Raw genomic sequence first — 15,215 nt, 5'->3', positions numbered from 1 at the left:
ATTTACTTTTTGTGGAAACAAAATGTAAATTCTATGTAAATGTAAAAGAAGTCAAGCCTCAGACCAGCAATAAATTATTCAATTTGGATAACAAAACAACAACAACAACAAAAAGGCAGACCCAGGTGCCCCTAGTGTGGGTGATTCTAAGGAGTAGTCAAAGAAGCCGGGGTTTCCTATGAATGAGACAATTTTAGAAAGTGGAGATAAATTCTATCATTGGGAATCTTCATATCTGTTATCTAGAAGATGGAAGGAATGGAGTGGAGACTAAAACTAATTGGTAAAGCAGCAGCAAACACTCATATTAGACAAATTGGAGAGATGTTTGGTCATTTTTGTGGTTTGGCCAATGATGTTGTTTGGTCTGTGTTCTGACATGATTAAGGGATGAATGGTCCTGTTTGTGGTCATGCTCTGACTCTACTCACAAAGTGGTCTAATCTGATGTTGATGCTCTGTGAGAGCATTTATGTTCAACAACAGAACACCACAGCCTAGCTCTGGATGCCAGGCCAGCTCCTGGCTTGCAGGGGCTGCTTTTCTCTTTCTCATTGTTATTGCCGCTAATAATGGGAAATTGATAGTGTTCAGGTTCGTTTCTCAGTTTAGAGAACCAAAGAGATGGGTCCTAAAACAGGTAAGCATAGGCAGAGAAGGGAGCCCATGCACTTGATCTGTAGGAAGGTACATGAGACATCACAGCAGGGTGCATTGGCCTCAGTCATGACATCACTGTATAGCCATTAGTGGACATGACTATGGCTATGAATTATCGAGGGAAGATTGAGTTCTTTTTTTTTTTTTAAAGTAATCTCTACACCCAACATGGGGTTCAAATACACAACCCCAAGATCAAAAGTTTCATGCTCTTCTGACTGAGCCAGCCAGACGCCCCAAGGTTGAGTTCTTTGAAAGAAGGCAGTTAAAAAGCAATCCATTTTAGAACTATGATTGTAAAAATTATTAAAATATTTAAGAAAAAAATATTCAGCATTGGAGTAGCTGTAGCCCTCTAGACTTAAGCCTTCCCATTCCAGTGGGAAAGCTCTGGTGGATCCGTGGTAGATCAGGGACACTGGGCTTTATTCAGACACAACTCCTGGTCCTATGAGGGAAGCAATTCCTGCCACTGAGGAGCCCCTGGTGGATCCAGACAGATCAAACCCCTGCCCATGGGGATATGCTAGGTTGATGGAGAAAGGACAGAACCAGTCGGACAGGAGAGGCACAGGGCCTTACTTGCTTGTTGTGGGGGTCCGTGACCATGGCTTGGCCTTCCGATTCGGTGGTGGGACACAGTAGGCAGAGCTGAGCTTGGCCTTTCACTACTAGCCAAATCATATGGCTCACAAAGCCAATTTTTCACAAAATTTCATAATGAGAGAGAGCTCAGCTCAGGTGAAACAGCAGAAAGGAGCTGTATGTTGAACCTCCAGGAGGGCCACGACAATGTGATAAGCTGGCTATTAAATAGCTTAAAAACCTGAAATATTATCCAAGAAAGAAAAATTCGTGTTCAGTGGTTGTGGAATGTTAGCATGAGCGTGGAGAGCAGGGGAAAGATTGAGGCACGTAAAGCTAATACAATTAATAGCTAACATTTACCAAAGGCTTCCTATGTGCCAGGTGCTGCTTTTGTTTTCCACATGCTATTGCTGTCCTCACAACAGTCCCATGAAATAGGTATTAACATTTCCTTCACGTTATAGAACAGGAAATTGAGGCACAGGGAGGTCAAGTAACTTTCCCAAGTTCTGCCAAGACTTGGAGCCAGGATTGGAGTCCAAACCATCAGGTCCCAGAGTCTTGCTCTGTCTCCCTTACACTAGAACCACCTCTTGATAAATCATGAACAGTGGTGTGGATTCTGATCAGTCAGCGCCCATAAGCCTATGGGTCCCACAGACAAAGGTAGATTCTGCAAGTGGATTCTAAGATTTATGGGAAAAAGCAAAAGAGCCAGAATAGCCAAAACAATCTGAACAAGAACAATGTTGGAGGGGCACGTGAGTGGCTCAGTGGTTGAGCGTCTGCCTCTGGCTCAGGGCATGATCCCAGGGTTCTGGGATCAAGTCCCGCATCAGGCTCACCCTCAAGGAGTCTGCTTCTCCCTCTGCCTATGTCTCTGCCTTTCTCTCTGTGTCTCTCATGAATAAATATAATCTTTTCTTTTTTTAAAAAAGAACAATGTTGGAGAGCCCATACCACCTGATTTCAATTTTTTTTATATTTTATTTATTTATTCATGAGAGACAGAGAGAGAGAGAGAGAGAGGCAGAGGGAGAAGCAGGCTCCATGCAAGGAGCCTGACACGGGACTCGATCCTGGGTCTCCAAATTCACATCCTGGACCGAAGGTGGCGCTAAACCACTGAGCCACCGGGGCTGCCCCCTGATTTCCAATTTTATCATAACCTACAGTAGCCAAGACAGTGTGGTATCAGAAAAAGGAGACACATGCAGATAAGTAAAATAGAAGAGAGAGTCTAGGAAGAGATGTACATACATCCAGTCAATTGATTTTTGACAAAGATGCCAAGGTAATTCAATGGAAAAAGCGTAGGCTTTTCAAGGAATAGTGCTGGAACAATTAGATATCCATATGCAAAAACATTAGCTTTGATCCGTACTTGGTACCCTATTAAAAATGGACTTGAATAGATCATAGACATAAATATAAAACTTCTAGGAGGAAACATTGTAGCTTTGGGTTACTCTGACATTTCTGAGATATGATGTGAAAAAAATAACCCATAAAGGAAAAAATTAAGTACTTGGACTTCATCAAAAGATTTTTTATTCTAAAGATACTGTTAAAAGAATGAAAAGACAAAAAAAAAAGAATGAAAAGACAAGCCACAAATGTTTGCAAAATGTATACTGATAAAGGAATCCAGAATATACAAAACTCAATAGTAAAAAAACAACTTAACTTTTAAAAATGATTGTAATGGGGTGAATGAGTGGTTCAGTCAAACATATTCCTTCAGCTCAGGTCATGATCTCAGGGTCCTGGGATTGAGTCCTGAAGCAGGCTCCCTGCTTTGAAAACAAAACAAACATAAAAAGCCCCCAAATGCAGACACTGTCAGTGACCACAAAAAAGTGGTCTTCAATCAGAGATAGTGTCTCAACAGTGGAATTAGAAATGCAGGTTAATTCAAACAAGAAACTGTTCTTGGGAATGGGATGGGAACCTGACTTTCAAAATGTATAGTGGTAATGATGATATGTATGTAAGTTGAAGTAGGTTTTTAAATTTTTTTATTATTATTATTTTTTAGGTTTTTAAATTTTTTTAAAAGATTTTACTTATATATTCATGAGAGACAGAATGAGAAAGAGAGAAGCAGAGCAAATCCCAGGACCCTGGGATCATGACCTGAGCCAAAGGCAGGCGCTTAGCCACTTAGCCACTCAGGCACCCTGAAGTAGGTTAAAAAAAAAAAAAAATGGGTATAATATGAACAGACACTTCCCCAAAGCAATATATGGATGACAAAAAAGCATATGCAAAAATGTTCAACATTATTAGTCATTAGGGACATGCGAATTTGAACCACAGTGAGATCTACTACACACCAATCAGAATGGCTAAAACTAAAAACTCAACAGACCCAAGCTCCAGTGAGGATGCAAAGCAACCAGAATGCTAGTACATTGCTGGTAGGAATGCAAAATGACACAGCCTTTTCAGAAAAACAGTTTGGCAGTTTTGCATAAAGTTAAACATTTACCATACAACCCAGAAAACACACACCTAGTTTTTCACCCAAGAGAAATGAAAATATGCTTATAGAAGTTTTATTCACAATTGCCAAAAACTAGAAATCCATATATCTTTTAAATACAGCAAAAATAAATAAAAGGTGATGCATCCATACAACAAAATGTTATTCAGCAATAAAAAGGAATGAACTCTTGATGTATGGAAAAGCATGGATGAATCTTAATTGCCTTATGCTAAGTGAAAGAAGCCAGACTCAAGGCGGCATACTGTATGTTTCCATTTATATGACATTTGGGAAAAGGCAAAAATGATAGGGACAGAAAACAGATCAACAGTTGCCAGGGACTGGGTAGGGGAAAAGGCTGGCTACAAAGGGACACGGAATTTTTTTGTGGACAAAGGAACTATTCTATATTTTGATTATGATGAATGACTATAGTCAAAGCTCACAATACTAAACATTAAAAAGGGTGAATTTTACTGTATGTAAATTATACCTTAATTTTTTAAAAGGAAGGAGAAAAGGAGGTTGCAACAGCTTGTGGGTATAGGGGAGCAAAATTTGCAACTCCGAAATGTGTCATTTTTGGCATATAAATTATTTTAGGCTGATTATTTTTAAAAAACAGAAGATTTAAGGTTTTTTTTCCTATCCCCCAACTGCCTAAAAGATTTAGATGGAGGACCTGCTCCAGGAGAGGAGCTATCACAAAGATAACTATAGTATACAAACTAGGCTGGTAAACAGGGAGGAACCGAGCAAAGCCTGTTTGTTTCTATTCTTTTCTGTGTCCCATTGACTCTGGATAGTACAGCAAACATTTGTTTGCCAGACATTTGTTCTTTTTCCTCTTCTGTGAATTGCCTTCCTTCTCTTTTAAGTCCCAGACCTTCGTCCCCTCCTCCTTAGCTCTGGATGGTAGGTAAGCCTCAACTGCCTGACTGCCTGTGGGCCTCATATCCTTAGGGAATCCTCATCTGTACTACATGTAAATAAATCTTATTTTCTCCTGTTGACTTGTTTCATGTCGGTTTAATTCATGGATTAGCCAAAAGAAACTTGAAGGGTAGAGGAAAAATTTCCTCCCCATTATGGAGCACTGACCAGAGTTGGCAAATTCTATGATGGATCTTTTTTTTTTTTTTTGAAGATTTATTTATTTATTCATGAGAGATACAGACTGAGAGAGAGAGAGGTAGAGACATAGGCAGAGGGAGAATCAGGCTCCTTGCAGGGAGCCTGATGCAGGACTTGATCCCGGATCCCGGGATCATGACCTGAGCCGAAGGCAGGTGCCCAACCGCTGAGCCACCCAGGTGTCCCTATGATGTATCTTTCAAGAATATGGCTGGTGTTCTTAGAATCTCCATCAACTATATAATTCCAGGCTAGAGAAATCTTCCAAATTTCAGACCCTTTGCTGTCTGCTAATTGGTAGCTTAAAACCTGAGAGTGAGTGGCTGGACTCCCCTGCGGCACTGGTCCACATGGGGGAAGTGCTAAGGGCAAAAGAATACAAACCAGAGTCCAGCTCACAGAGCAAGGAGTCAGGCCAGCTGACCCTCCTGTTTCTCAGCATTTCTCCAACCCACTCTGGTTTCTTTGGGTGATGCCTTCCTTTTCCAAGTGGCCTGGGGAGCTGTCAATCATGATGACATTTACTGGCCCCACCCCTATCCCAGGAACAGAGCCACAGGAGCCAGGGTGATACAGCCAACTATTCCTTTCTGCAGGTCACTGTGATTCATTCGAGGAGGGTACATGACCCAGGCAAGGCCAAATAGCATCTTCCTGGAGACTGCTAGATAGATGTTGGGAGAGAGAATTACTTTCTTCATGGAAGTTACAAAATTGGAGGTATTTAGAACCAAGACTGCTGGTGGTCACCTTGCCTGGAGAGGGGAATCAACAGAGCAGAGAGACAAGGACAGGGCCCTGATAACATTCTCTGAGCCCCTGGATCCAGTCATGCAGGAAGCAAGAACCATCCCTGAGCTTCCCAATTACTGAACCATTAAATCCTCTTTCCTCTTGACTACTTTCTCTCTACCTCGGAGTCTTCACTGACACACAGGTAAATATTGCCCTGTGGTCATGCACTGCTGAGAGTTCTGTTCACATGAGTTCAGCCAACGGTAACCAACACCTGCTTTGTGCCAGACCCTGGGGACCCAGGGCCCAGGAAGATACAGTTCTTGCCCTGGAGGAACTCACAGTTTCATGGAGGAGACAGACAGCTCAGCATAGGGTAAGTGTTAGATAAAGTTTAGCTAATGTGAAAGGCTACTAGAACCCAGAAGCCCAGCATTCACCCCAGCCTGGGGCTTCCAACAGGGCACCCTGGAGGTGGCTGCCAAACTGAATGTTTAAGCCTTACACAGGTGGAAAGGGAAGAGGAAGGGTCTTTTGAGCAAAGGCATGAGCAGAGATCTGGCAGGGTAGAACAGAGAAACACAAGTTTTTGGATTTTCCTAGAGGAGTATCCAGCAAAACTCTCTGTGTTGACAGAAATGCTCTATCTCTGTGTCGTCTATTATGTAAGCTCTACTATTAAGCACTTGAAATGTGGATAGTGCAACTGGGAAGCTACATTTTTAATTTTATTTCATTTTAATTAAGATTTTAAAGAGCCTCACGCAGCTGGTGGCTCCCATACTGGACGGTGCAGTGGCTGTAGGTAGTATAGTCAGGCAAGAGTGGCAAGAGACAAACCCAGCCACGCGTGCTCAGTGAAGAGCTATGGTGCCACATGAAGGGTTTTGGACTTTAACCTGTAAGTGATAGGAAGTCTTTGGAGGGTTGCAATCTGAAAAGTGACTTGGGTCATGGGGTCTGGGGTGAAGCAGAGGAAGACTGGGGTTAGAAGACCATAGTTATAGCTTGAGGGTAAAGTTCTGAGCATCTGAAATGTGGCAAATGCAAAAGGGCTATTGAGAAGGGCACTGATTCCAGAAGCTTTTAGAAGATAGAACCAGCAAGACCAGTGGTCTCCTGGCTTGAAAGGGTGTAATTGCATCTCCTTCTTGGGAAGCTTTATATAAAAGATAGATTCTGGGGTAGTGGGCCTGGGACAGGGTGCTGGCCCGGGTAAAGGGACTGGAGGCAGGGGGAGGGTGCTGTGTGGCAGCTGCTGGATTCTCAGCTTCCCCTTCCCTGCAAGGCGGGCTCTGTCAAGGTCAAAGTCTCAGACTAAAGAGATATCTTGCCTGGCTGTCCTTTCTCATTAACTTGAAGGATCACGGCGGCTTTGAAAACTACTGAGTCAGATTGTAAATATTGACACCAATTTCCACATTACCAATTGCAAGAGTGGGAAGGCTCCCAAAAAGACAGAGAGGCAGTTAAAGCCTTTGGTAATTAAAATAACACCTGAATAATGCAGTAAAGTCAAAGTATCATTGAGACTCAGAGCCAGCCAGCTCGTGGGGCCTACTCAGGTAGAGTGGGTGGGGAGAAGGCTTCCTTTAGCTTTAAGACAGGGCTGTGGCCTGGATTTCAGGGTGGAAAGGGGGGCCTTGAGCCTCGGGTTTTTTCTTTTTTTCTTTTTAAGTAATCAAACTGATAATCCTCTCTCTGAGATGTGCTGTTAAGATTCCAACCATCGGGCAGCCCGGGTGGTTCAGCAGTTTGGTGCCTGCTTTCAGCCTGGGGCCTGATCCTGGAGACCCAGGATCGAGTCCCACGTCGGACTCCTTGCATGGAGCCTGCTTCTCTCTCTGCCTGTGCCTCTGCTTCTCTCTCTCTGTCCCTCATAAGTAAATAAATAAAATCTTAAAAAAAAAAAAAGATTCCAACCATCTGGGCAGCCTGGGTGGCTCAGCGGTTTAGTGCCGCCTGCAGCCCAGGGTGTGATCCTGGAGACCCGGGATCGAATCCCACATCAGGCCCCTTGCATGGAGCCTGCTTCTCCCTCTGCCTGTGTCTGTGTGTGTTTCTCATGAATAAATAAATAAATAAATCTTAAAAAAAAAAAAAGATTCCAACCATCTCTGGTTTCCAGTGATTCGTTCATTCACTCATCAAATATTTACTGAGCAGCTGCCAAATCCTCTTATGGAAGCTGAGACCATTGGGACCAAACCCACAGAACTTGCCTTGAAGGAGCTCTGAGTTTCAAGGGACAATTATAATACAGTGAATAACATTCCCTGAGACCCACGATGTCTCAGGCACTCTGCTGGGTGCATTTTACATGAACTTAATCTTTCTAAAACCCTATGAGGTAGGAACTGTCATGATCCCAATGTACAGATGGGGACCTAAGACATGGAGGCCTTAAGTAACTTACCCAAAAATCCAGAACACACTCACTTATATACTGAATCTTAAGTTCCAACATAGCAAACTTCCTCTGTTGAGACTGAATATACAAATAGCCAATCGCCAGACCACAAATAAACATAGGACTCTGGCCCATAATCTGCAGCATCCAGCCCAGGAAACCCGCCCAGGATCTGCAGTAACCAGCCCAGGAAGCCAGCTTGCTCTCCATAGGTCAGACTTGTAAGAAGTCAGGCTACCACCTTTAGCAACCAGCAAAGGAAGCCAAACAATAACCCTGGGAACCACTGCCCCCAAAGAGCCAGGATGTGATTGATACCTAGCAGCTCCCCTACTTCCAACTTGGGACCCACCAGAGGAAGCCAAGCATGGCCCCTTACTAGCCTCATAGCTTGCCCTGCTTCTACCAACTCATCTTCAGCCTCTTGTGCCAACAGCCTCCAACCCGAGCACATCTGAAGCCTTCTCCTACCTCTGTGGTGCCAGTCACAAGTGATGGTGGCCAGTTCCCTTGTTTATTTCTGCACCATAGAGGGCCAGATAGAAAGCATCATCTGGCCCATTCTGTCTCTGCACCAACTACTCAGTTCTGTGTTGGTGTGTGAAAGCCGCCTGAGACAGTATGAATGGGCATGGTTGTGTTCCACAAAAACTTTGTTAAGAACAACTTGTGAGTGGGACTTGGTCCATAGGGCCTAGTGTGCTGAATCTGGTGTTAGACTACGCTGCTCCTTTGATAAGAATGTCATGGGGCACCTGGGTGACTCAGTGGTTGAGCATCTCCCTTGGGCCCAGGTTGTGATCCCGGGGTCCTGGGATCGAGTCCCATTTCAGGCTCCCCGCAGGGAACCTGCTTCTCCCTCTGCCTATGTCTCTGCCTCTCTCTCTGTGTCTCTTATGAATAAATAAAGAAAATCTTAAAAAAATATATAAGAAAGTTACTACAAACTCTAATTTTCCAGAAAAGTATTGACACCTTTCTTTTGTAGAGTGGGGTTTCCTTTCTAGAGAATTTTCACATCTAAAATGTCTTCTGGGACCCAGGGCAATAAGCTATCCTCAGGAGGCCAGCTGGGTATCCTACAATTCACCTCAGTTCTGACACTGTCTACCCAGGGACAGTATCAGATGCCACAGGCTGAGGGCCCAGTCCCGCAAGACTGCCCCTCACACTTCAGACACCAGCTGCAAGTTCAGGTTGTCTCCTGTGCTTCTGACTGACTGGCCATAGAATGGAGATTCCAATGACCCCTCCTTGGACTCAAGACACCAGATGAGAGTTACCTGTACTTCTGACTGGCTACGCATCAGGGGTTCCCAATACTTCCTGCTCCAGTTTGATGAATTTGCTAGAGAGGCTCACAGAACTGAGAGAAACACTTTACTTACTAGATTACCAGTTTATGAAAGAACTCAGGAACAGCCAGATGGGAGAGATGGAAAGGGCATGGAGCTTCCCTGCCACCTCAGGGGCAACTCTCCCCAAATCCCCATGTGTTCACCAGCCCAGAAGCTCTCTGAACCCCAAACTACTGGGATTTTGATAGAATCCTCATGATCAATCATCAACTCCACTTTCAGCCCTTCCCCCTTCTCAAGAGAATGAGGGGGTGGGGGTGAGGCTGGGAATTTCAAGCTTCTAACCATGGCTTGGTCTTTCCATCCAGGAGCCCACCCTGAGTCACCTCATTAAAACAAAATCCATTCCTGTCACCCAAAATTATAAGGGTTTCAGGAGCTCTGTGCCAGGAACCGGGGGCAGAAACCAACATATATTTTCTATTATTTCACACCATCTATTAGTTAATTTTGTCCTGCCAGATCATGAGCTCTTTGATGTTAAAGAGTGTGTTGTATTCATTTTTCTGTTCTCTCAAGGCTTATCTTGCACCATGCAGGACATACAGTCTCCATAGATGTTTATTAAAATGAGTTGAGTTGGTTTAAGCCATCGCAATGATTTGGTAACACTGGGAGTTTAAAAGTTGCGATTCCCATTGTACAGAAGATAAAACAGAGGTCCTGAGAGTTAGGTGAATGTGTTTATCTAGAGGTTTTTGCCAAGCAAGAATTTGGACCCTGTCTGTGAGCCCTTCTGCCATCTGGGCTCAGCCAAGAACCCCACAGGGGCCAGCTGTTGATGAACTTCCTATGTCTACTTGGTTGGGTTCTGTGATCTTGTAACTGTCTAAACATTGAACATACCTCACTTCACTCTGTGCCTCATTTTTGTCTGAGTGAAACTTGGGGGCAGTGAGTCATTCTGTAGCAGCCAAGATTTCTAGGCAATGCAGCTCATCCCTTTAAGTCTTAGATGGTTTACAGCGTTTACGTCTTCCTGAAGTGCGGGGTCTGGGTTGGTCTTCTCCATCACAGAACCCACCACCCCCACTCTGAGCCTGAGGAGAATTTAGCCCTTTGTACGAAAACCTGGGCCTTGGTTACAGACCCCAGTGGCTGGGCTTTGAGGCAACTCCAGACATCCTCACGACACCCAAGCAGATGTGTGGAGTTGGTGAATGACCTGGACTTCTCAGAGGTGGCTCTTCTTTTGTTTTTTTCTTCAATAGATGTATCTGTCTCTCCCCCTCAGCAGTTAGGTTGTCATCTGTCACTTTGTAGAGCTGAAGGAAGGCTACTGCCCGAAATGACATCCACTTCCCTTGTAATTTGCTATATCTTTTTTCCCACGGCCTTGGAAACCTGTTAACCCAACTTGGTTAAAACCTGGAAAAGGAGAAAAAACATTTCCTATGCCAACTTCAGTCCAGGAGTCAGGGCCTGCAAATTAACTGACAGTAGACAGATTAACAGAAGAAAAGAAAACAAGTTTTATTCACACGCATGTGGGAGCATTAGATGAACAGGCTCGCTGAACAGCTGGAAATAGGGGTTTATATACCGACTTAACAGGAGAAAGGACTGCCTTTCTTTTTTCTTTAGAGATTTTATTTATTTACTCATGAGAGACAGAGAGCGGCAGAGACACAAGCAGAGGGAGAAGAAGGCTCCCTGCAGGGAGTCTAAGGTGGAACTCAATCCCAGGACCCCGGGATCACGACCTGAGCCAAAGGCAGATGCTCAACCACTGAACTACCCAGGTGCCCAAGGGGAAAGGCCTTCTATAGGAAGAACAAATGGGGGCAGCCCAGGTGGCTCAGCAGTTTAGTGCTGCCTTCAGCCCGGGGCTTGATCCTGGAGACCCGGGATCGAGTCCTGCGTCGGGCTCCCTGCATGTAGCCTGCTTCTCCCTCTGCCTGTGTCTCTGCCTCTCTCTGTTTCTCTCATGAATGAATAAATAAAATCTTTTTTTTTAGATCGATTTCTTTTTTTTTTTAATTTTTATTTATTTATGGTAGTCACACAGAGAGAGAGAGAGAGAGAGAGAGAGGCAGAGACACAGGCAGAGGGAGAAGCAGGCTCCGTGCACCGTGAGCCCGACGTGGGATTCGAGCCCAGGTCTCCAGGATCGCGCCCTGGGCCAAAGGCAGGCGCTAAACCGCTGCGCCACCCAGGGATCCCTGAATAAATAAAATCTTTAAAAAAAAAAAAATAAAAGGAAGAACAAATGGGCCTTTTATAGGGAATACAAATGGACTTTTAGGGAAACAAATGGAAGGTAGGACGATTGTAACAGTGTCCATTTATGCAAGTTCTCAACCGGTCAGAGTGACTGGTCTTCTTTTTGAGGAAGAGGATTGATGGCAACTTCACTCTCCAAAAAGTTTTGTCTTTAGGTCAGATAAGGGAAGCTCCAAAACGGCTTTTTTTTTTTTTTTTTTTTGCATCTGCTGCATCTCTAATGTCTTCAGTTTAAAATAATCTGTACCCCACCTCTGTGAGGCCAAGTTAAGTCCCCACAAAGGGAAAATGGGTGAGTGAGGATGGAAGAAACACACAAGCTTCAACGACATCTATGGTGACACTTCAGAGCCATTTTAAAAGTTCTGATTCTTAGCTATTTCCTGGTGGCCGGGTAGCTGAGTAATGGATAGGGGAGGTGTCTGTACAGAGATAAGCTGTGGATCCCATTTCAGAGGCCGATCCTCTAAAGTCCAGGTGTTCAGAGCTGGGACATGTCTTCCATCAGCTCTAAGAGGTGCTTGAAAGACTGGCAGGGTGGTGACCATTGAGGGATCCTGGGAGAATCAAGTCCTAAAATTCTACCTCTAGGGCTTTATTCATTAAGTTGAAAATTCCCCCTGTCCTCTAGACAGTATCAGGTGAGCATTCTCTCAAAATTCTAAGGGCAAAATGACACAAAATTATAATGATAAAAAGGGTATACAAGGGTATCTGGGAAAAAATAAGTCTTCCTCCCATCTCCAGCCTGCACAACTGTCCCACAAGTAACAAGTTTCTAGTTTCTAAGTGTGTATGTGTTTTTATTTTTACACAAATGAGGAAACACCATACACATTGGCACCTTATTTCCATCTTCACTTTAAACAATAGACATTTGAAACAGTTCATATCAGTACTTAAAAAATTTTCTTGTTCTTGCTATAGATACAATGCTGTTTCATTATTTAGTTATTGTGCCATTATTTATTTAACCAGCCTCCTGGTGAAATTATTCCTCTTATGGCTGCAAATGGCACGCAAATGACCAGCCTTATACAGAAGTTGTTGCTCACACGTATATAACACATCAGTAAGAATAGATTATTAGAAGTGAAATTGGTGGCTGAAGGGTACGAGAACTTTCCCTGTTCAAAAATGGAGTGTCAGTCAGAGGTGCCTGGGTGGCTCATTTGGTTAAGCATCTAACTCTTAATTTGGCTCAGGACACGATCTCAGGGTCCTAAGATTGAGCCCCACCTCTAACTCTGCCCTGAGCATGGAGCCTGCTTGAGATTCTCTCTCTCTCTGCCTCTTCCCTTCCTTCCTCACAAGCTCTCTCTCCCTTTCCCTTTCTCTCTCTCTAGAGAAAATAAAAAACACGGAGTGTCAAGTGTGCTGCCAAAGTGGGCAGATGAGAATGCTGTCTGAACACAGCCTCATGAGAATTCACCTTCTACTAGGTGGAGACAACCTACACAAACTTCCCTTTACAAGACAGTTTTGATTACTACACAATAGGCTTTCAAAAACGTGGATGAGATGAACAGTGCCAAAGAAAGCTTAAGTGCTTCGTAAGGGAAGGAGGAACAGATCCGCAATCTTCAACTCCACATCCACCATGAGCTCCAACTACCCCCGACCCCCCCGCACCCCCTGCCAGGGCTCTAGCTTGTTCCACCTGCACTTAGCCTCTGGCTTGTATTTCCTCCACCTTCTGCCCTCCTGGTTTCAGTTCCTTCCCCTCCCCTTTGAGACCTGAGGTACCATTTCAACTATTGGTCAATGCCTTCAACTCCCAGCACTTTTTCCTTCCATACTACCTGTTCTCAACAGCCCAAACTTTGTATCCTCTCTCTGTCCCTTCCTCTAGGTTATAGAGCAATGCTGGAAAAATCTGGGGTTTGGGGAGATCACAGATCTGAGGTCATCAGGCTCAGCTAGGTCCATGGCATGGCCTAAGAATCCTTTCCCCTGTTTCTCTCTGGCTCTCTCTTCATTGCCCTCTTTCTCGTGCCTCTGTGTCCTCTGTGCAGACCATGCCTAACTCTTTCATCTGGGCTCTGCGTCTTCCCCCTTTTTATTTCCCCAGGGCTCCTTTTCGTGTATATTTTCAACTATTTCCTCTTTGTTTACTTTTTCTTTACAGTTTGCAAACCTGGCATCTAGTAGATGCTCAATAAATCTTTTTATAAAATCAGGTTCATTCAAGTATAATTTATGATGATTAGGCACATTTAATACTTTCATACAATATGCTCTGTTGTCTCTTGCTTCTTTCACTAACATACTGTTTCTTAGATGTATCCATGTTGTTTCATGTATTAACATTTTGCTTCTTTAAAAAATCTTTTTTCATTCAAGTATAGTTCATACATAATGTGACATTAGTTTCAGGTGCATTTTGTTCCTTTTTAATGTTGAGTAGTATTCCATTGTATGGATATACCATAATCTGTTTGTCCATTGATCTGTTGAAGGACAGCTAGGTTATTTCCAGGGTTCGGTTAGTAGGAGTATGGTAGCTGTGAACATTGGGCCACAGGTAATTTCATTTATCCTGGGTAAATACCTAGGAGTGGAATTGCTGGATCATAGAGTATGCATATATTTAACTTTATAAGAAACCGCCAAACTGTTCTCCATACTGGTTATATCATTTTATATTCCCATGAACAGTTATGAAAATTCCAGGTGCTCTACATCTTTGCTAACACTTGTTATTGTCAGTCTTTTAAGTTTTAGTCATTGTAGTGGCTGTGAATTATGTATGTCATTGTGGTTTTGTCTTTCTCTGATAACCAATGGTACTGTATATCTTTTCATGTGCTTATTGGCCATCTGTATATCTTTCCTTGTGAAGTGTCTGTTCAAATCTTTTCATTATTTCTTGTTGTGTTTTCTTTAATTGATAGATGAATTCTTGATAGAGTCTGGATAGAAGTCTTTCATCAGAATATGAGTTACAGATATGTAGTAGGATATGGACAAACCTAGTCCACGGCTTGCTTTTTCATTTTCTTAATGATATCTTCTGATGAACAGAAGGTTCTAATTGTGGTGAAGTCCAACTTATCAATCTTTACAGTTACTGCTGAGTTCTGCCTAAGAAATTTTAGGGTGGCCCAAGAGCATGTAGATTTTCTTCTACGCTTTCTTCTAGACACTTTATACTGTAAGATTTGCCCTGTAGGTTCATAAATCATCTCACATTATTTTTTAAGTCTGATGGTAAGTTAATTTTATCCCTATATGTTTGCCCAATTGTTACAGTGCAATTTATTGAAAAAGTTTCCTTTCCTTTTGAATTGCTTTGACTCCTTTCTCAAAAATCAGTGATCTGCTTCCTGTCTTTTTTTTTTTTTTTTTTTTAAAGATTTTATTTATTTATTCATGATAGTCACAGAGAGAGAGAGAGAGAGAGGCAGAGACACAGGCAGAGGGAGAAGCGGGCTCCATGCAGGGAGCCCGATGTGGGATTCGATCCCGGGTCCCCAGAATCGCGCCCTGGGCCAAAGGCAGACGCCAAACCGCTGCGCCACCCAGGGATCCCTGCTTCCTGTCTTAAAGTGTAATTTTATTTGGCTTTTTAAAAAAAGATTTTATTTATTTATTCATGAGAGAGAGAGAGAGAGAGAGA

The sequence above is a fragment of the Canis lupus genome, chromosome 10, assembly GCF_011100685.1.
Source record: "Canis lupus familiaris isolate Mischka breed German Shepherd chromosome 10, alternate assembly UU_Cfam_GSD_1.0, whole genome shotgun sequence".
NCBI lineage: Eukaryota > Metazoa > Chordata > Mammalia > Carnivora > Canidae > Canis > Canis lupus.
The sequence above is the reverse complement of the archived record's forward strand: the minus strand, read 5'-3'. Positions refer to the sequence as shown.